Below are 24,535 nucleotides of genomic sequence, written 5' to 3'. Positions count from 1 at the left end.
TCGATGAATTATCTCGCCAACCACTTTGGGCGTGGCCCCCACTCGAAAGCCACTCTCTCAAAGGAAACTAAACAAACATGGTCACTCCACGAGGACCCTATGGCGAAGCAAACAACCATAACACCACTATCCAAAACAAGTGGTCAAAAAAAGGACATATTGACTCTTGGTTAACCATAAGGCAATACACTACATGGTTAAGACAATGAAGTCATCATATATCACTTGGTCAAAGGTGCCAAATACGCCACCACAGGACAACTGAACTACATACCAGAAATATCACAATATAAATCTTGTAAGGAAATCTAATTTCACTAAGTCCACACTCAGACAATCTTTGAGAAAATCAGCATCATAAGCACTTGCAACATCTTTGATTGAAATTAAATAAACACTCCTTTACCATTCACATGTATTCAATTTCCAAATCAATATTCCATCAAGAATGAAATTCACATCAAATATTCAACCGAATAAAACATGAATTCCTAACAGGCATTTAATTCATTTCCAGAACATATCCAAATTAACCAATCTGAATTACTAATTCATGCCTTGATTTTAATAGATAAATTTATTAAACCACATAATAAAAATCACTTGGAAATTACTATTTATATTTAACAATAAAAACCACTTAAAAATATTTCATTTTAAATAAAATTGAATTCATAGCATAGAGGAATTTGTACCGCTAAGGGTACAAGGTCATGCGGGGGCCAAGGCCAACCCGCAGTACTGTTGTTGCCGAAGAAGTAGACACTACCTGCCGATAGTACTGCTGTCAACCGGTAGCATGCCTGTCGACTGGTAGTGCTGCTGCTTACCAGTAGCAACCGCTACTGACCGGTAGCATTGCTACCGACCGGTAGCACTACTGCTACCAATCGGTAACATTCCTACCAACCAGTAGTACTGCTACCACGTAGAAGTAATGCCGAACGGTAGTAATTCTACTTGTAGGTAGCAGACACTACTGACCCTCATGTGGGACTAACCCGCCACAGGTAAGGTAAAGTCCATAAATAAAATAATTACTTGCTTTCCAAAGCATTCAAAAATCAATATGCCGCAAAACCATTTAAACATGAAAACGATTCATTCCCTGATCTTTTCACGGGCACACACACACACAGTGCCAAGATCCAAATTCAAAGGGATATTTACTAGTAAGGTAAATGGTGAAATAAAATCACACAAGAACCCAATAGATAATTATTTAGGCAACAATAGAAGAGGTAATTTCCAGAAGTTGATCTCAAGAAACAAAAATATACAACATATTGAGAAATGAACCATTTCTTTCCTATAAGCAGACATGTGATATAAGCTTCACAAAATCAATAGCAACAGGCATTTCTTCTTCCATTCCAATCATTCCACATGAATTTACAAGGAGATTTGCATCTTTTCAACACATAGGAAGCAACTGAAAATTTAAAAAATTAAATTTAAAACAAGAAGAGAGCAGCCAACCTTGAAGAAAACTAGTAAGCAAAGTGATGGAGAATCCCAATCCTTTCAAACCAAATCAAATTCCAGCTCCTCCTTCAGAATGGTTTTCCCAATTTCTCTCCAAAAATTCTGCCTCGTCTTCCCGTGAATTTCCAAGAATATATGGGAAAACTAATTTCAACCTTAACTTTCTAGGTTGAAAATTTTCTCCACCAAGCAGATTAAATTATTTAAAAAGTAAATAGCAATCAAATTTTCTCTTTTCCAAAAACAATTATTTTCCAACAATTAAAATGCAAAAGTCAAATAGAAAGGTAAAAAAAAGATTTTTATTAAATTTTCTATTTCCAAAATACTTTCTGTCAACATAAGCATTTAACATTTAAATGGCTAGGCAATTATTTACTTCCTTCCACAAAATATATTAATGCAACTTTACACAATAAAATAAGCCATTTAACCATTTAATCTAGCAAATCATTAATTTAGTTAAATCAATAATCTCATAGCATAATAATTAACTAATTACGCCAACATAAGATAGCATCACCCATTCAATTAAATAACCATTCAGATGAACGAAAGAAACAAAATGAAGAATGATCAAATGACGACTCACAAATGACCAAACCAAAGCACTACGACTCACATACCAACCAGACAGGAAAGACAACCAACTGACAACACTCACACGAGTGTAATTGTAGGTCAAGTTAGGGTCCAAAAACTATCTCCTCCACTCCCATCAGACATATAAGGCACGCTCGGACCTGTGAAACCAGGTGGAGTCGATACCCTATACTTGTACCTGCAATGTCTTGCACCAAAGAACCACACGTGCATATAGACAAATATATATACAGACACAACACGTAGACCGATGAAGGAGAATAATGACATTCCCTGTCTCACCAGAGTGAGTGAAGGAAAATCATCTCCTCCCATCCCATCAACATGCAAACATGCAACACATAAATAATGCATCACACATATAAAGTAAGAGTGTCAGTCCATGATAATGATCCATAAAATAACATTAATCATAAGCACTGAGATACTGCATAAAATCATACACCACAAATCGAGATAAATCATGAAATAACCTTGCATAAAATCTGAATCAATATAAATAATGTTCCACTGAAGTCAATCAAAAACATACAAAAAGAGTCTGATCAAGGAGGGGTACTACATCCTCCCCCCCAAAGCCTAGGCTTACTCCTGGAAGCCTGAAACAAATAAGAATAAAGCTCTCTCATCTTCACTGCATCTTCCCATGTCGCTGAGGTCTCATCCATTGGGTCCCATAGGACCCTTACCTACTCGATGGTACGACCCCTAAGGGTCAAATCCTAATGCTGAATAATGCGCATGGGCTCCATGGAAAGATGCCTGTCCTCGACCTGCAAAGTGTTCCAATCAAGAACATGGGTCACATCAGGATGATAAGGTCGAAGAATAGAAACATGAAAGACATCGTGGATGTGGGATAGACTCGGTGGCAAGGCAAGACAGTAGGCAATAGGTCCTATCCTCTCAAGTATCTCAAAAGGGCCTACAAAATGAGGCACCAACTTAGAACCCTTTCTATAATGGATCAGAATCTTCCGTGGATGCACTCTCGAGAACACACGGTCGCCAACAGAAAACTGACAATCTACTCTATGGGCATTAGCATACTTCTTCTGCCTATCCTGAGCAACAACCAAATGCCCACGAATCTGCTCAACATGCTGCTCCATCTCACGAAGCAAATCCGGTCCTAAACGCACCCTATCCTCCAACCGATCCCAACTCAAAGGAGTACGACAAGGATGACCATACAAAGCCTGGAAGGGACACATTCCCATAGAGTTGTGATATCCATTGTTATAAGTGTATACACATAAAATTGGCTATGAGCGATTAAATAAATATTTTATATTTATTTAATAATTATTCTTCTATTAAATAGTTAATTTAAAAAGATTAATTAATTTAATTCATTTTGCGTCTTTCTATTAATTAATTTAATTGAAATATTTTATTAATTAATTCATCTATTCTATTCCTCTAAAAAATTAAATATCTAATATTTAATTATCTTCTCCAATCAATTAAATATCTAATATTTAATGGTTATTCTCCTATTCTATAGTGTCAAATATTAAATAATTTCTTAAATTATTTAATCCCCCTTTTCCAACTCACCTTCCATCTCCACTTCATCTTCCCTTTGCCAACTCATCCATCATGTGGCTAAAGAAATTAATATTTCTTAAATATTAATTCATCATTTATCTTCAACCACCAAATTCAATGAATATTGTGTACGTACACATATTTCATAACCATCTTCTATATTCTCTCCAACATCCCTACATCTTAGGAAGGACTTGAGTCCACTTGTCCTCTCATGCCTAAATCTTCTCCAACCATCCCTGGATTCCCTCAGTCAACAACCCAGTCAAGGTGAGATGACTTACACTTTTCTTCTCCTTCCCCCTATCTCTCAACCTTCACCTTTTCTCACAACCATCCAAATCTACAGATCTGAACATGATCGTTGATCTAAGCCACATCATCTCATCCTCTCAAAGTATATAAAATCAAGAGCTTCAGTTGAGAGAGAGTTATACTTCAAGTGCATTTTCAAGCAAATCATTTGTAAAACTTATGCATCTGTGAGTTTTAATCTTGGAGCAAAATAGCGTTTTAGCATAATCATGTAGTATTGCATATCATAGCATTTGTTAACTATCAATTATCAGTCCATTCTTCATATGCCATCTTGAAAGCTATTAGTGCATTGTTTGAGAGCACACCATTTGCAACTAGGAACAGTGGAGTTAGGACATAATGAGACATAAAACATGAAGGTAATATTAGTATTTTTATTTCATATGTATTTCATGTAGTTTCATTGGTTGAGTTTGGATTTCCTGTAGCATTTCCATTGGTATTTTGTGAAACTAACTTGTTGCAGGTAGCATTCTGAGGATGAAATTCAAGTCGACACATTATGGTGCCCATCATGGGGCCCATGGACCTTGCATATACCTTTAAAAATCTTGCAAAAAGTAAAATTTAACATTATTGTAGGATAGCCCCTCAATTGAATATCACTTCTTTAGGGCAAGATACAAATCTACTCTTACAATACAACAGAAATAGTAGATCAAATTGTATACAAAATAGCATTTGTTAAAATGCAGATAACAGTTTGCAATGTATACTCATCTATCTGCTCAATATGTCTATGAATCTTCAGTCAACTTTCGTATCACACACACCTCTAACCCAACCGATTTTTTCAATGTATGTCAATTGGATCCCAAGATAACTTCACTAGGTCAACCAAAGAAATATGAAACATATATGTAGCATTGACCTAAAAATACATCATTCAGAAGGTAAAATAGATATATGAGGGTTCACACCGAGTCGACACACCTTCCAATTAACACTAAAAACCTTTATGCACAACTGCTCTGACCAATACACACAAACCGGTACAACACTTCATCTGTTAAACACATACTGTCTTATTCCATACCTAAAAGAAAATTGTTCACCCCAAGTGAACCACAAAATCTTGATCTATAACATAGTCATGATGAGAAAAGAAATCCAAGTGGACAACATGATCATCATAGATATATCCGGTACACACACCCATTTTGAACCATAATAAGTTTCACCAAAGCATATATAAAAGAGAATATAATTAATTCTAGACCATATAGGAAATACCAATCTTCTGAAAACACATTAAATCATCACCACACATCATCTCATATCGTCTCATTATCACAACGTGAATCTTCAATCAATTCTGTAACATAGTATCATAGAAACAAACATTCAGACCAATAACCAAATACACCATGCATTAGCTAAACATATATATGTATATCCAAATCACTAGCAACAAAGGTTTGACATCAATGACAATAATGACATCCATATGTGCAACATATAGCATGACATAGACATACATCTATCCCACAACCACCACCACCATGACCTAAGAGTTCCTGCTACCCATCACCTGTAGGGTAATTCCTTATAGTTGCAAGGTGTGCGCCCTTGGTCTCCTTGTGTTGTGCTACACAGTGCTTGGGTTTGTGACATGGCTTAACTACCTCCTATGGATTCTAAAAGTCTAGTGGTCATATCAGGCATTAAAATGTTGATGTTTTGGTGCAATGACAACCATAGTTCTAAAAAGTGGTATCAGAGCTTAGGTCACAAGTTCAAACCCCTCACTTGTGCTAGGGGAGATTGTTGCAAGGTGTGTGCCCTTGATCTCCTTGTATTGTGTAGTGCAACACTTTGATTTGTGACAAGGCTTAACCAAGGAAAAGGAACGAATAAAGCAGGAGTTTAAATTCATCAACCAAAAGTTCTTAAAAGATGGTATTGGACCCTATTTCAATGTTTCTTATTTCTTTGTGTTGTACTCCCATTTGTGAGATTGGCACTATTCACTGATTATTGATGACCAACATAAGAAATCTTCAATTGGGTCCCTAAGTTAATTTTTTCTCTAAGGGTGTATAAGTCTAGTAGTTGTATCGGGCATTAATAGGTCGATCTTTTGGTGCAATGACAATTGTACTTCTAACACTTACTAGATATGAACACCATGCCTCTTAATAGCATTGACAACAACACTTCTGCTGGTTTCTAGACATTGACTACACAGATGTGAAAAAATACTAATTATTAAGGAATACTTCAAATATATTGATGGAAGTAATACAAAATTACTATAATAAGAGACAAGTTTTATGAGATTCTTGTCAATCATATAGTAAATATCAATAGAAAATGTTAATTTGTACATAAATTGTAGTTAGCTATGTTTTTAGAATATTTTAATTGTAAATGATTTTCATATTTGAAACATAAATAAAATGTAGAGGAGCATATGCAATTAGGGTAATAAAATGGACAATATGATTCCAACATGAAAGGAGTTTTAAGTAAAAGTTTTTAAAAGTACAACTTTTGACTAAAAATGAATATTAAATTTTATTCTTCATATCTTAACATATAGAGTTAGTAACATTAGAGTTGTCATTCAAGAAGACAAAATAGTTTAAAGTGAATGATATAATTTCATAAAAGCCAAAAAATTATTTTCATATTAATTTACCCACAATATAGTACTGGTAGGTGTGACTGGTAGATGATAGTATAGCAGATATGAGTGGTGGACAATCAAGTAGGTGGTTTTTTTTTTTTTGGAAGATAGTAAAAGTGGAATAGTAGGTGGTGGTATGTACTTTGGAATATTGCCAATAATGGAGTACATACTTTCAGATTTTGTAAGTTCATGTAGGTTCAATTATCTATTTAATATTTTCTAATATTTTTTTAAAAGACCTATTACTTACTAATTCATTTACTATCACATTTTGATATTCAAGAATTTAGTGAATATGCTTAGAAAATGTTAATTTGTTACATATATTGTAGTTAGCTATATTTTTGAATATTGATGTTGCAAATGATTTTAGTATTTGAAATGTAAAAACAAAATGTAAAGAAGCATAAGTAGTTATGTATTAGAAGGAATATTGTTATTGCAATTAAAAGAGCATATGTAGTTGGGGTATTAGAAGGGACTATACAAGTCCAAAGTGATACAAATGTCAAGTAAAAGTTTTAAAAGTACAACTTTTAGATAAAAATGACTCTTCAATTTTATTTGTGCATATCTTAATATATAGATTTAGTAATGCTAAAAACATCATTCAAGGAGATGAAATAACTATATTTAAGTCAATGATGTAATTTTAACAAGCCAATGAGATTCTTGTCAATAATTTAGTGAATATGGTTAGACAATGTTAATTTGTTACATAGATTGTAGCTAGTTATATCTTTATAATATTGTTGTTGCAAATTGATTTTTATACAATAGTTTTCAAATATTTTTTTTTTAAAGTACAAACTTTGACTAAAAATGAATAATATTTTTTATTTGTGCATATCTTAATATATAGATTTGGTGACGTTAAAAATGTCATTTAAGAAGACAAAATAACTATACAATCAATGATGTAATTTTATTAAATTCAAAATTCATTTTCATATAGTTCTTCCTTAACCTTACATTAGAAAATAACACACAAGAGAAATATTTTTATATGAAATATTCCCATCAATCAATAAAAAGAAAGATAAATGACCTTTTTTACACTTATTTAAAATAAAAACTATTGTAAATTATAAAATTGTTATTTAATTTCCTTTTTACTAGTTAATAAATAATACATAATAAATAATAAATTGTTAACGGAGATAAATTACTAAAACTCTTTGACAAGAATCTTCTAAGCTAATGTCAACCAGAAATCTTAAAAGTTCTGATCTAATGGGCCCATTTATTTTGTAATTTCCAACCAGGGAATGAGACAATTTCCAGAAAATTATTAAAGAATCTCCCAAAGCCTATAACCTCTATTTCACAGATGATTTTCTTATGACTGGCAGCTGAGTATAATTGTAAGCAGAAGATAATGGAGCAGCAGATATATATGATGTATTCTGACTGGTATTTATGGGTTACTTTGGCTCTCTCAGGGGCCATTTTACTCTTGTTAGGACGGAGGATTATATGGCCCAAATCTGATGATAGCACAACCAAACACAAACTGCCACCTGGATCGACTGGATTGCCGTTTATTGGCCAGACTATCGAGCCGCTAATTCTTCTCAGCGTCGAAAGTTCATTGATGAACATGAGTTCAGGTAATAATTGAAGTGTAATGGTATGAGTGTGTTAACAGAAATTTTTATCTTTTTCAAAATTTGATAGTCATTTACACATAGATCTACAATAACAACTAAGAGTAAAATATAATGATGTAAATTTACTATTTAAGATAAAATAACTCTTAAGTAAATAAAATTACAGGTATGGTCCGATTTTCAGATGAAATTTGTTTGGAAGAGCGAAAACAGTTGTATCAGTGGATCCAGAGTTCAATAAATACATCATTCAAAATGAGGGAAGGTTTGTAAAAGACAAAGTGCCAGCACCCACAAGAAATCTGATAGGCAAATATGGGTTGCTTGAAGTCCATGGAGATCTACAGAAAAAGATCCATGCAAGTGCTGTCAATTTGTTCAAGTATGAGAGGCTTAGCTCTGATTTCATGGAGGATATACAAAATAGTTTCCTGGATGGAATGAGTAAATGGCAAGAGCAAAGAGATATCCTTCTTCAACACAAGTGCCATGAGGCAAGCATATATATTCCTACTACAACTTTTGTCAGTTATTTGTTCATTTGTTTTGATAGCTTTCATTTTGATTATGTTTTGTCCTCCACAGATTCTGCTTAGTTTGATGGGGAAAAAATTGCTGGATTTATCCTCTTCAGAGAAGATGGAAGGCATTTATAGGGCTTTTCATGATTACACAGGAGCTATTCTATCCTTGCCTCTCAATATTCCTGGAACATCTTACTACAGAGGAATTCAGGTGCCATTATCACCCAATCTTTAGGTTTTACTCATATGGTTTTGGGTTTTCACAGATTGCACTACCTTATCCATTTCTCCTTAAAATATGGTAGTCACTAATATTTGATAGCTTGTTTACTAAAGGCTCACTTTATGTTCTTATAATTTAGTATAAATCAATTTAAGAGTTGTGGGTGTGGACATAAAGTTGTGTTTTACTTTTTATGGATTTGTTTTTATGTGTTTATTTATGATTAATATTTGAAATAATAAATAAGTAGAATATATTATCATATATTTCTATTCACATGTGAAGTTAATATAGATGTAGATCAAAGATGATTAGTTTTGGATCATATTTTTTAATCAATTATGAAAAGTTCAATTAAAAAGTCTAATGATTATCAAACTTACATAATCATCTACCACTATCCAAAAGCCAACAAAAAATTAATATATAGTCAAATTCAACCGTATTAATAAATATATTGAAGCCATTCTATGCTGACTACATCATGTAGATCATGTAGATCTGATCTACGTTATGTTCTACTCTTGCTATTTGTTTTGTTGAATTTTACCATTTTTTTATGTTCTTCTAGAGCTCCTTCACTCTAAAGACTATTAGTCTTTAACAATAGATTTAGGTGATTATCAATATGTCATATGTTGACTACATCATGTAGATCTGATCTATGTTATGTTCTACTCTTGCTATTTGTTTTGTTGAATTTTACCTTTTTTTTCGTTCTTCTAGAGCTCCTTCACTCTAAAGACTATTAGTATTTAACAATAGATTTAGGTGATTATCAATATGTCATATGCTGACTACATCATGTAGATCTGATCTCTGTTATGTTCTACTCTTGCTATTTGTTTTGTTGAATTTTACCTTTTTTTTCGTTCTTCTAGAGCTCCTTCACTCTAAAGACTATTAGTATTTAACAATAGATTTAGGTGATTATCAATATGTCATATGCTGACTACATCATGTAGATCTGATCTATGTTATGTTCTACTCTTGCTATTTGTTTTGTTGAATTTTACCTTTTTTTTTGTTCTTCTAGCTCCTTCACTCTAAAGACTATTAGTATTTAACAATAGATTTAGGTGATTATCAATATGTCATAAGGGGAGATGTTATTCTAAGTCAACCCCTACAAATATGTATAAAATATCAATAGATGGCAATTGATACCTAGAATGAATACGAAAATTTGTTTTAGTCCACCATATTAAAGTGTTATGATATTTATTGCTCCTACAATGCTTCTATGATGAGGGGGGAGGGATTTAATGTGAGAACATGCAAAGTGGATGTAAATGAATGTCTTTGAATAAAAGCATATAATACATATTTACACAAAATGTGTGTTTAAGAGTCTCTAAAGGCAGAAATTGCATACATCTACAATTTCATGTTATGTTTTGGACTCACTTTAGTGTTCTTTAGACTTGTTAGGCATGTGTCTTAGCATTTCCTACTTTAGGTGCCAAGTTTTATCTTATGATTTTGTCTTTCCATAACTTTTTATTGTAAGCCATTTTTTTGTGTGTTTATCTCATTTTCTTGGTGTGTCAAGCTTTCAAAAGCCTATTATTCTCCAGACTAGTGTGATTTCATTATATTCACACAATATTTTAGTATTCACTAATAGTAAACATACAATAGTCATTTTTGTAAATATTTTTCCACCTTTATTTTGATGGCTAGCCATGGTAACCAACCTGGGTCTAATTCTTAACAACTAGTTTGGGTCCATAACCTCTTTATCTTCCCTCCTACTTCAATTTTTTGAATCTATTGATCTTTTGCAAAAGCGATCAATCTCACTCTTGAAATATCTATAAAGCTCTATTTCTCTTATGTGATCTACTAGTAGCAATATTATTAGCACATTAGAGGTCCTTGAACATCTTGTTGTCCAACATGCTTCCCTTGTCATTCCTTTAATATTTAAAGGCATATAGCTTGTGATTATTGTACTTTTTACCTCCATTCATGGTGTGAGGTGTTAACATAGAAAACTTATTTTTATTTCTTGTTTTAATAGCATTTCTTAATCTATTGGTATTTTCTTGGAGCTTGTTGGGATTTGTGTTTTTTTTTATAGTTATATATGCTATATTATTTATTCTTGGAAACCTAGAAGTAATTTTCATACTATTTATACTTTTGTTTAGTTCTAGGTACACACATTTTTCATTCTCTTATTATCATTGGCTATCGTGAGAGGAAGGAGTTTTTAAGATTATAAATTTTTAGATGTCAAATTTTAATGGTTAATTAAATAATTTTTGTGTAACTATTTTATACAATGCAATGTGAATTGTAGGCAAGAAGATTTCTCATAAAAACTATCTATGAGTGTATAAAGGAGAGAAGAGAACATCCAGAGGTGACTCATAATGATATATTGATGAAACTTTTAGAAGAAAATTCCTTTTTAGATGAAATTATTGCAGACACAATACTTTTTCTACTCTTTGCCGGTTTTGAGACTTCATCCTCAGCCATGACATTTTCTATAAAGTTTATCACCGAGAATCCAAGGGAATTAGAAGAGCTAAGGGTAAGTACACTAACCTAACTCCAAATATAGTTAATAGTAACTTTACATTGCTTTTGCTTTAGATAAGTTATAACCATTAAAGTAAAATCTTATCCTTATTAAAATCAACAATGTTCTTTTTTTTAAATGGTTAAGTTACATGAATTATAAATTTTTTATTAAAAATGCAAGTTAGATAAGTCTGATTTTAATTTTTATAATTAATTTTATTTATATTTATTATTTTAATGATATTTATAGATGTTATTGATTGGTTAAATAGGCACATATATTTTCCATCTATAAGTTCTTTTTTATAGTTTGCAAAATATCATTTTTTATGTGACCACTTTTGTACATTCTTACAATTGATTAATAAAATCAATAGGAATTCTCATTGGTGTAGAGTGAAATGGTGGTCCCAATAGTTCAATGTAAGAATGGTGTTGGAAAAATTTAGAGCTATTGAGACATAGCTATATTGGAGAATCATGTCACTTGTAAAATCTAAAATAGATCCCCACAATTTAACTAAAGGATCATTGTGTTATTGGTTGATCTATTACAAAATCAGTATGTTTGTAGGTACCATTTCATTATTTATATGTAGCCTACATCATTTGGGCCATTATTGATTTTAATATTTAGTCAACCCAACCCAAATGTATAAATAATGTGATGGTTAGTGTTTTGATTAAGGGGGAAAACTGGTTTTACATGGACCAGAAACCCATAGTATACAAAGAAAAAGAAATTAGAAACAACCAGGACCCATACACCAACAAGACGCAAAACAACCCAACGAAATAGGGCACAACAACCCAGACAAAACAAATAACAACAACCTAACAAACTTACAAAATCTTGCTTAATTCATCGTTCTTCCTAATGACCTCTTTGTTGATCAACAATACTTTCCTATTAACACCATCAACAGGTCATACCCTTATATTTGCTGCAAAGCCTAGTAGCAAGATGCGGATGAGGCACCTTGATATCCTCCATCTAATCCTCCACACTATTCGAATACCTTCTAGGAATTTTGGTTGTCCTTGCATCAATAGCCTTAGTAATCTTACCAATCTTTGTATTGCTCGAAGGGGCAATTTCCTGGGAAGTGACATGCAACACTTTGACTTGCTCATTCAACTCGCGGAGACCTTCATTAGCATTATCCATAACCACCTTACTAACTGCCACTACCACAGTCAAACTCTGTTTGAGTTTATGAATATCCTCCTCCAAAGCTTTGATTCGTCTCTCATGGTCCTTCTTAAGGTGATCTGAATCACCCTTCATCTTATCAACCCTTCCCCTCAAGTAATTGAGCTGCTGAATAATCCAAGAAAACAAAGAGTTTTGATGCTCTTGAAAGTTATGTAGGCAAATGTTGGAGATCGTGGCATCGGGGACATAGGAACCCACTTCCTTCGACATCACCCTACCCCCATCAGTAGGCATATTGAAATTGACATCATGTTCCATCTCTTTCCTGCTGGAATCAATATGCTCGCCTTTCTCTTTTTCACCAACCCTTTAGAAGCATTAACCATCCGGGACCCAGAAATCTTCGATTTCCCTTTCATGCTAGCAACAAAGGCCCTAGTCTCCTTATTCCCCTTCGCATCATAACTAGGGTCCACAAAATCAAGAATAAATTCAGGGTCATCATCTTCATCCAAAATCACAAATTTCCTACCCCTAAGATTGGGGTATTTGGAACAGGATGACACCAGACCCTGGTTTTCATAGATATGGTAGGCATCGTCCTCATCCAAATCTTCCTCCTCATCTGAGGATGTATCCCCATAATGCACCTGGACATTCTTATGAAATTCAATGCCTGTCTTAGCCCTAGGGTTCTTCTCCACATGCAAGACTTGACATGTTCCATGATCAAAAGTATCAAGTCCTCATGGAGAATAGGGGAGGAAACCCTCTTTGCATGAGCCCACATACTGTGATTTAGGGAAGCCACCAAATAAAAGGGCAGTGAAATACATTTGTCATGGTGGAAGTGGTTCGTAATAATAAAATGGTAATTGAAAAGAGTGCAATATTTACCATCCAAAGTGAGGTATTGTATGATAACCTCCAAAACTGTCTTCTAGGGCTCAAGAAGAACAGTTCTATCCCAACCCCAATCCGTGTTCTTCTTCATTTTTTAGCCCTCTCCTTTGGTGTAAGGAAGGTCTTGAACACTTTAGTGGCACATTTTTTGTCCTTGTAAAATTTAGACCCTTCAATCAAGCTATTAGAAACCTTGGCCACGAGCTGCTCATTAATTTCCAAATAAAGGCCGAAGGCATGGAGGACACCATCCTTCCAATCTTGGACAAAGGAATTAGTGACTAGGGTATCCTACCCACGCAACATCTCTATAAATGAACTTAAGCCTCCCCTAAATAGCTCACTACAAATGTCTTTGTTGTTACGTCATTCCTCATACACCTTTGTAGGCTCTAAGAAGTTTTTGTCCCCTCCTATCGAGCAAGAAATCCCAAACACCACAATCTATAAAGTAAAAACAAATAAGCTCAACCAGAGAATGAAGAAAATGATATCCTCTAGAAAGTTTCGCTTTTTCTTATTAAAAGCTATCCTAGCCAGGACACAATGCCTACTTTCCTTCATCATTTCCAAGAACCCCCTACGCATCGCACACATTACAATAATTATGAATGAGGCAACCCCACCCTCTATTGTTAGATAAGCCAACCCCGTTATTCGCCAGATTAGCGGCAACCTTGTTACCTTTCGAATACCCAGAAGGGAAAGGAAATCCTCAATGATATGCTTGATGGACCAACTAGGGGAAGAGGACCCCTTAAGACATTTAATAATGTTAAGAGAATCACATTTAATCCAAACCCTTCTCATGTCTTTCTCCTTAGCCAACTTGACCCCAACATAGGTTGCGTAAGCCTCAGCATAGTGGATTGTCTGGGTACCCAAAAGTAGGGCCACCACTGAGATGAGACTGCCATTGTGATCACGAACTACTCCCCCACAACCAATAGGTCAAAGATTCCCCTTTGCTGCCCCATCCATATTGATTTGACCCATCTCAAAGAGGGTGGATGCCACTTGATCCCATCTTTGGGACTCTTCAACTTGTGCAGAGGTTTGGGAATATCCCAATTAATTTTCCACCTATAATAAATATCTAGGTCCTCCTTAGAGGGGGAGAGATAGTCAGCAACATTAGACCCATCACAAATAGCTTGGAATTTTTTTGTAATAGCCAATGAATTTTACTAGAAACAATATTAACACAACAAGCTTTATCCCTAAAAATCTGATTATTTCAGTCATCCAATAATCCCCATACAATATGAGGCAACAAAAGGTTTAAAATGCATGAAAGAGCCTGATTAGCTGAGGGGGAGACCCACTGAGACTAGAATTCAGAAAATGAATTAGGGAAGACCCAATCCAAAGAACACAAGGCCCAAAAGTAGGTCCACACATCACGAGCAAAAGTCACAATTGAACAAGATATGGAAGGCATTTTTAGCATCCTGCAAGCACAAATAAAAATGGTTGGGGATAACCATCCCCCTTTTATAGATATTATCAATGGTTAAAATTTTATTCTAGATAACCAACCAAAAGAAAATATTAATTTTTGAGATGATCCTGTGGTTCCAAACTAACCCTAAAAAGGCTCAAGGAAAAGAGTCCTGGTCTGCAACTTATAGGCAGAAGAAACAAAGAAGTTACCATCCATGGAGAGGGACCGGGTTAAGAGGTATTCTAATATGGAAATATGGATGTGCACAGAGTCAAGGTACCTTTGAAGAGTTAGCAGAACTGGGTCCACCATAGTAAAATCCACCCACTTGTGGTCATTGATATAGTCTACCACCCATCTGCCAAACTGCCCAATATAGACATCCTGGAAATGTCCAAAAAATAGGATCCATGGCCAACAGAGCATCCCAAATCCACCTATCATCCCAAAATATGATATTCCTCCTATTTCCCAACAACCACAAAATACCTTGAGAAATAAAAGATTTAGTACCCGAAATGTACTTCCAGAGGGTAGAGCAAGAGGCCATAGGTCTTTCATCCCCAAGCATGTCATGAAGATGTGAATACCCATTTAGATACTTGTTATGGATGATCTTGGACCAATCGTTATTGTCTTTCCAACTTCTCCAGAGTTGTTTCAGCAAAGGGGCCTAGTTGAACTCCTTCATTTTATGGATTGCCATACCACCCATGTTCTAAGCTAAATAAACTTGATCCCATGACACCAGATGCAATCTCTTCTTAGTTTTTGTGCTAGACCATAGGAAGTTCCTTTGAATTTATTCGATTTTAGCCAAGAATCTTTTAGAAATTTTTAAAAGGCGAAGAGCATAGGCCGAAATATTTTGAAGGGTGGCCTTGATCAACTGCACCTTTCTTGCCTGGGATAACAAAGCTCCCTTCCACCCAGTGAGATTGGAATTAATTCTATCAATGAGTTTAGTCCAAAACTCATTAGGAACCTCTGAGGAGCAAATTGGCAGCCCCAGGTAAGTCGACAGGAGGACATCAATATTACATCCCAGAATCTGGGTAATTCTTTGTTGCCTTCTCTCCAGTGTATTAAGGAAGAAAATAGAACCCTTTTGGAAGATAATAACCTAGCTAGAGTAATTCACATATAATTGCAAAATTTGCTTGAAGTTCTAGCTTCTGCTATGGAGCTCTCCCCCACAAGGATAGTATCATCAACAAATTGTTGATGAGAACAAATGTTCCCATTGGAAGAGGGGGTCAAACCTTTCAAAGGCCCACATCTAATCTATTTTTCAATATATCTTCCTAGTATTTCAACCATTAAAATGAATAAGAAAGGATAAAGTGGGTCTCCTTGCATTAAACCTTGAGAGGATGTGTAAAATCTAGTAGGAGAGCCATTTAGAATAACCGAGAAAGAGGTAAAGGAAATCAATTGAGAAATAATACTGGTGAACGGCTTGTTAAATCCAAATGAAAACAAAACATTCAACAAGAAGCTCCAACTCACCCTATCATAAGTCTTGAGAAGGTCTAACTTGAGAAAGAAACCAACCTTCTTATTCATTGAGAGAGAATGAATATTTTCATGAACACTCAATAATCGAGTCCAAAATTTTCCTTCCCCGAACAAAACCATTCTGCTAACCCAAAATAAAGGAGGAAAGGAGGGGCTTAAGCTACAACACTATAATTTTAGAGAAGATCTTATAAATGGAATTACAGAAGCTGATAGGTCTAAAATCTAAGAAGGAATCAACCCCCAACTTCTTCGATATAAGAACAATAAACTTGGCATTCAATTCCTTTAATAGGGATCTGGAACAAAAAACTCTTTAGCAACCGCCACCACATCCTTAGCCACAATCTCCCAATAAGTATGGAAAAAGAACATCAGAAAGCCATTTGAACCTGGGGCTTTGTTACCTTCAAAAGACTACTTCTTGGACTTGTCTTTCTGAAGGAATCCAAATTAAAGACTTATTCACTTCCACGGAAACAAGGGAGGGAATTATCGATAGGAGCTCCAACTGATCTTCCACAACAAAGTTCTGGTCTTGGGAGAGAAGATTGGAAAAGATATCCACAACCCCTTGCATAATTTCCTCATCATTAGACAACAGGTTCCCATTTAAGTGGATGGAATGAATTCGATTAGAGGCTCTATGTTTTAGAATAGACATATGAAAAAATTTAGTGTTTCTATCCCTACTCTTAAGTCAAATGGATCTAGATCTCTATTTCCAAAACTCCTCCTCTTTAGCTATGATATCATGCAGTTTAGATAAGATGACAATCTCCTAATCCACCAAATGTGGGAGCACACCTTGATATTTAATTTGCATTTGGATATCATCAAGTTCCAACTTGAGGGCCTCTTTGTTTCTGAAGATATGGCCAAAGGAGGTCTGGTTCCACTTCCTCACATTCACTTTCACAACCCCAAGCTTCTTAGCAATCCTAAACATGGAAGACCCATGGATATCATTATCCCACCATTCTTTGATCTTATACTTAAGTTTTGGGTCAAGGTTCCACATTTTTTCAAACCTAAGAGGAAAATTCTTTCTCCTACAAATTTTATCAATCACCAGTGAAATGGGGAAGTGATCAAACCCAATTCTGGACAAAGAGAGAGTCTATAGTTAAATCCATTCATCCAGATAGGTGAGATAAGAACCCTATCTAACCTAACTTGGATAAGATCATTACCCAATCTCCTATTGGACCAGGTAAAAGTCACACCATGCAAGTCGAGATCCAATAAACCATGAAGATTTATAAAATCCAACAAGTCTTGACTGATATCTAAAGCTATAGGAGCAACCCCCTTTTTATTAGAACTATACAGGGGGGTGTTAAAGTCTCCCATCACCACCCACTTATCATAGGCAAAATTGGCTTTAAAAGAGGAAATATCCTCCCACAGTTTTCTTCTGGCAACTTTGTGGTTAGCAGAATACACATTTAAAATAACCCATGTGGTGCCATCTTTTAAGTGCACAAATTCAGTAGCAATATGGTTAGTAGAAGAAAAGAGAATCTTACCTCTAACCAAACAGGGTTTCCAGAAAGTAACAAGGCCTTCTAAAGCACCCTCCACATCAACACAATGTAAACCCACCTCTTTATACACCACAAGTTTAAGATCAACCACCTTACTATGAGGCATCTTTGTTTCTTTAATAAGACAAATATAAGGTCCGTGTTCTGTTATAAGATTAGAAAGAAGGGTGTGCTTGTGGGGATGATTCATCCCTTGTATGTTCCATGAGATAATCTTCATTGGAACAGAAGGGGGGAACCAGAGATACCCATCTCCAGAAGAGTTCTTTGGAGACCATCTGCAACATCCGCTTGACTAGCTTTCACCCTGGATTGAGATAGGGTGGGTCTGCCAACACTTCTTGAATGAACCATAGCCTGCCTTAAGTCTACTTCTAGTGTTAATACTAGGAATTTGAGAGTTGATTTTCCTTCTATTTTTAGTCTTGACCATTGTAAACAGGGCCTCCTATTCCCCATCAATGGTAACCTCCCCCTTAGTCCTTTCCTTTGCATCCAAATCTCCATCAAGTGGGTGCCCATCCTCAGTGTCAGAAATATTCACTGCCGCACCTTGAATCATTAATATCTGGGGTTTCTTCGAAAGGTTAACCATGATCACAATACCAAATCCATTACTGATCATAGGGGGCAAGATGTCTCCCTATCAATACTATCCTTCTCTGTTACCTCTCTATCAACCGTTTTGTGGTTGTCTTGCACCTTTAGGGAGCCTTGAGCCTCCAAGTTGGTAGAATTTTCCACACCATTGCCCTCCTCCTTAAGGTTACTCAAAGCTTCTGGACCCAACTGAGAAATGTAAGGATCTCCATTGGGAGCACTCATCGACATATCCTTCCCATACGCCTCCCTAGAGACCGAAACATTGTTCTCAATGTTCTAATCCTTTTTCCTCCAGATCTTCGTGCCTTGGTTAGGTTTCATTGGATGAGATTTAGCCCAATGACCGGCTTTCTTACAATGAAAGCAAGCAAAGGGGATGGACTCAAACTCCAAAGCATGAGGCCACTCTCCCAACCTTGAGTTAAGAACTACCTCCCCAGGAAGATTAGTAGATTGAAGAATATTGACACAAAACCTCACATAAACCAGTCTTTTTTGAGCTGAGGTCATAGGGTCCATTGATAGAAGCTCCCCAAATCATGTTGCAATGCCTCTAGAAACTTCCTCATCCTAGAATTTTGGGAGCCTAACCCAGACTTGGGCTGCATCACAAACCCAGTTCAATGGTGAGAAACTAGGCTCCCATCTTTTAAGAGAAAGGGATGCCTTACCCAACATCCATGGGCCACCAATCAAAACCAAAACTAGATCCTCTTCATAGATGAAAGAAAAGACAAAAAAACCTTTTTCCATAGCAAGGACATCAATATGACCCTTATTCTTCCATTTCCTTGCAACCCAAGATCTGATAGAGTCAATATTGGGTCTGGGACCAACAAACTTCCCAACCAAAGAGCTTCCCATAGATGCAATACCCTTCTCAAACAGATTGTCTGGGATGAAGACTGAAAATCTACCAGAAGAAGAATAAACCGAATGAGCCACCGGAGAGATTGATTTCCTCTTAAGCTTCGAGCAGAATAGTTTGGTCCATTTGTAATTTTCTAGTAGAGGGCCCCCATCAATAGTAGTAGGACCCACCGTACCTCCCTCCCCACGAGCCACCCAGGAAGGGGTCCCAGAGGAGTTTAAAAGCACGGGGGGTGGGGGGATCAGAATCCCCAGATCCATCTGTACCAGCCTTCGACGTGTCCATGAAACCACCAGTTAACTTGCAGACATTTCCCGCTTCTACCGAATTCAAAATTCCACCTCCTCCTGCACTCGCCTCTCCCATTGTTGATGGTTAGTGTTATTGGGTAACCATGGTTTTGATATTTCTTATTCAAGAGTGATGGATCATCACATTGAAGATAACTTAATTTTTCCCATATATAAGGGAAGGAGCATAATCTTGTAGATTCTTATAAAGTTCTAGGTAATATAGTAGTAATCATAAAAATAAAGGAAAATAACCATCAGGAAATTAATACATGAATGAAAGAAATAAAACCTTTATTTCAATGAATGAGAATGTAATTGCAATATCAGAGATAAGTAAACTAGACTATTACCTAAGGAATGATAGTGGTCTTTAATACCAAAAACATATATAAATGTGCACAAAGTGGAAGGATTATGGGCAAGAATCCTTGAGAAGATACACAGTGTATCTTATCAAGTGCATATTGGAGTAACCACGATGTGTAGATATTAAATATTCATATTTTGGTTAATAATGAAAAATATTGCTAAATTCATTGAGTGCCTAAAGAAAATCAAAGTTGATCACTACAAACAACGATGCAAATTATACTCACATTATGCATCATGACACAAATGATCAGTTATTTTAATCTATTTTGTGACTTTTTCAACCAAAATATGTCATAATCATGATACCATTTTGGCAGTGCTTGATAGGTTAACCAAAGAGGTACAAATAATATTGACAATGTTAAATATGATACTCAAAATTTGGCAAGACAATTCATAATGGAGAGAGTTAGGTTGCACAAGATACTCAATGTAGTCATATTTAAAAAAGATTTAAATTATTCACCTTCAATTTTGGGTCCACTTCCATTGTAGCTCTTAGTATTTAATTTTAAGATTGATTACCACTAGAAAATAGATGACCAAACCAAAAGATTCAATCAAATTATGAAGGATATTATTTCCATATACATGATGGATCAACCTATAAGTGGGAAAGATATATTTCATTGGTAAATTTCACCTACAACAAATCCTACCAATTCTCCACTCAAAATATACCTCTTGAATTTTATGATAAGAAGTGCAAGATATTAATAGGATGGGATGAATTAGACACCTAAGTAAATTTTGGACTAGAATCAGTCCATGAGTATGATAGGTAGGTAAATGTTACTATGGATACATTAGAGAAAAATATGAGTTATGTAGATACAAAAAGGACTCCACTTTAATTCTACACTAGGCGATAGGGTATATTTTAACGTAGACCACATAAAAGTTTGATTAAATTTGGTAAGCAGGCCAAATCATTCTTGTAAAAGTTTGATTAAATTTAATAAGGAGGTCAAATCATCTTTGTAATATATTGGACCATTTGAATTGTAGAGATGATTAATTATGTACAGTATAATATAGATTTTCTAGCATCTCTGGCATTCATATTATATTTTAAGTATCTTTACTTAAATAATATATTAGTAATCCCAACTATGTGATTGATTAGAAGGATCTATGAGTAAAAGAGGACAAAAAGATCCACTCCAAGCCACTTACAATCAAAATAGAGCATAGTAAACCGTGAAAAAGCTATACAACAAGTTACGCTTCTTATGACCAATATGGTGAGAAATAAAGCTAGGGAAATCAAGACGTAACTGTGAAATAATAACTTGAACTTGTTAATATATTCAAGCTTAACACATATCTGGAAAAACAATTTTTTATATGTATCCAAATCATCAATGTAGTATGGAATAGACGGAGACCTAACAACTTTACTATTCACATTATAGAGATCATTTTCCTAAAATATTAATGTAATGATTATGATGCTTTCATTTTTTTAATTTTTCAAATTAAATGGTAGTTTATATTTATGAATCACTAGGTAATATTTTCTTATTTATCAAACTATGTGTGAAAAACATTCTAGCATGTCTTATAGGTTTGAATGTGTAAGGTATCATAGACTTTGTGGTTCAATCAATGAGAAAGGTTCTAATGCCAAATTAAACACATACTAATTAAATGTATATTATATCAGGGTTTAAGGTTTGATCAAATGGTATGTACATCATATGCATTTGTGTCTTTTAGTGATACCCATGTTTAGTGATTATGACTGGAAATTCATGTCATCATGTACAATTGTAATCGATTATCCTACCATCTATTTTCATGTATTATAACTCTAGTTTTACCTTAACTTTTTATTTTTACCATCAATGATAATAGTACTAATATTTCACTCAATGACCCTCAATAGTATTTAATCATGATTAGTTATGATGTGTTTCATGCCCTTCATAACTCTAGAAAAGGATCTTTGTTTTTAATTTCCTAGCTTGAGGGATTTGTGGTCAATATGCAAGTCATTTCATAGTCTTGGAGGTCTAGTGCAATTGTAAAATTCTTTCTAGTCACTCACCCACCTCCACTTTCTACCTACTCTACACTTCAAAACTCTAAAGTCTCCTTGCAATCTTACAGTATTTTCAAATTTCTCTTATTCCTTCATTTCATAGTTTTGGAGGTCTCGTGCCATAGTGAAAAAAAATCTAGTCACTCACCCACCTCTACTTTTTATTAACTCTACACTTCAAAACTCTATAACCTTGCCCTCGCTTATTCCTCCCATTTTCAGCTTGTTGCAGACTTCTCGTTGACCTTTTCCTTCCACCCACTTTACATTGTAAAAATTTAAAGATTTCACATAAAACTTGTTTGTCAACTTGTACATCCTACATTGTTAATGAAGTTTCCTCCCTCACTTAATATTTGTTTCCTTACCTTTGAATCCCATATTGTAGCCAAAGTCTTCATACAAACCTCTTACTTGCATATCAACTTTGCCGCTCCACCATTCTCTAGTTTTGTGGACTTTTTTTTTTCCTGTTTACAATCGCAAATGTGGATTTCCAACCTTAGATATTTTGTATTTTTACATAATTTTTTTCTTATCTCCTTACATGTATTAGCATCCATCAAAAGACACTTGATTTAACGGAAAATTTCTTGTTATAGACATCTACATGATGCTGAATTCAAATCTTTTGTAATACCAAAAAAAAATTAAAAAACTTGTATTAACATGTCTTTACTACCCTCATATAAAATTGATTAAACTTAAGAATACTTTAAAAAAAAATGTGATCCACATACTAAAATTAAGTAACTGAACTGGGTGATCAGGTTGAGCATGATGATATCATAAAGTGTAAAGGAAATGCCAGTGAAAAGCTGACATGGGGCGACTATAAGTCCATGAAATTCACTCACTGGGTGAGTACATCTTATCTTTTATTTCATGCATGTTTTCTTTAAAGGGAATTGCTAATTGTTTTCCTATGGCAGGTAATAAATGAAACACTGAGATTGGCAAGCACTGCCCCATGTCTTTTTAGAGAAACCATACAAGACATTAAAGTAAAAGGTTGTTCACCACTAACATAACTATTTTATTTTTTAAGCACATACATATAGTAATAAAAGTATTCTATTGTTCACCACAGGTTTTGTTATTCCCAAAGGATGGAATATAATTCCTTTCATAAGTGCAATCAATTTGGATGACAAGTACCATTATGAAGCTCACAAGTTTCATCCTTGGCGTTGGCAAAACGAGGTATGATTTTTTTTTATGTACTTATCTTGGTATTGTGCTGTTCATGCTACTCAATTGATCAATTATTTTCCACAATTTATTTGCAGAGGCTTTCAGATGCCTTTTGGAGGAGACAGCAGGCTTTGTCCAGGACTTCATTTGGGCAGATTTGAAATTGCTCTATTCCTTCATCACTTTATCACATTCATTCATGATAATGTGGCATTATAAACATTTGCAAAATTATTATTGTTTGAATGCATGGTACAGATGGGAGCCATTGGAAGTAGACCATGCTACCTACTTTCCTCTTCCTTGCATGGCAAAGGGATTTCCCCTTCGTTTATATCCTCGATTCAAAAATGAGGAAAAGTGAATTATAATGATATGAAGGGAGTTATATTCTTGCTGAAATCGACTCATGTTTTTATTATAAAATCTCAAGAAGACAGGAAAAGAGCAGCCAACAGTTAAAGCTGCTAAAACTATATTAGTATTTTCTAGAAATAATACTTTCTTAGCAATTGATCCACTCTAGTTTATAAGCAACAATACAATGCTAACTAATTTAAATGAATAGAGAACTTTTCAAATGTTTTTAATTGTAATATTATAAATTTGGGTAATAATAATATATTTAATATTGATACATGTTCTTAAAATTTAATGTATATATATTTTCTTTCAATTCATATTTAGTAATTTAATTAAATAAAATATGAATCTTGTAACTATTGTATTTTGGATATGTAATAGTTAACGAAATGTTGAATGAAAAAATGTTGATTTTTAGTGGGTTTTGTTTAAATAGTTTATCTAGTATTACTGAACAACTTAGGATTCTAAGTTTCATTCTTCGATTTATCATTATCTAGTACACCTTTCAACTTGTTTATTAGTACCTATTTAATTTTAGTATGGATCTCATTTGTTTCTATTTGCTTATAATCTTCATCCTCTTCTCTTATTTTAGTTTTTGAGCATGTGTAATGTTTATGGTATTCAACTATCGTGCATCTCTTTCCCTCTACATTTTTTCTCCTTTTGGTTACTATATTATTGCTTTCATGACTAGATGAATTAATGCCTTCTCATATTATTAGTTTGTTTCCAATAGCATTCTT

General features: G+C 34.5%; 1 pseudogene; it reads left to right on the top strand.

Annotated features, from left to right (window-relative positions):
- The first annotated feature begins 7,856 nt into the window (after positions 1–7,856).
- Positions 7,857–24,013, top strand: LOC131069542 (cytochrome P450 720B2-like; annotated as a pseudogene).
- The last annotated feature ends 522 nt before the right edge of the window (positions 24,014–24,535 follow it).

Source organism: Cryptomeria japonica, chromosome 2 (genome assembly GCF_030272615.1).
Source record: "Cryptomeria japonica chromosome 2, Sugi_1.0, whole genome shotgun sequence".
In the NCBI taxonomy this organism is placed as follows: Eukaryota; Viridiplantae; Streptophyta; class Pinopsida; order Cupressales; family Cupressaceae; genus Cryptomeria; species Cryptomeria japonica.
The sequence above is the reverse complement of the archived record's forward strand: the minus strand, read 5'-3'. Positions and strand labels throughout refer to the sequence as shown.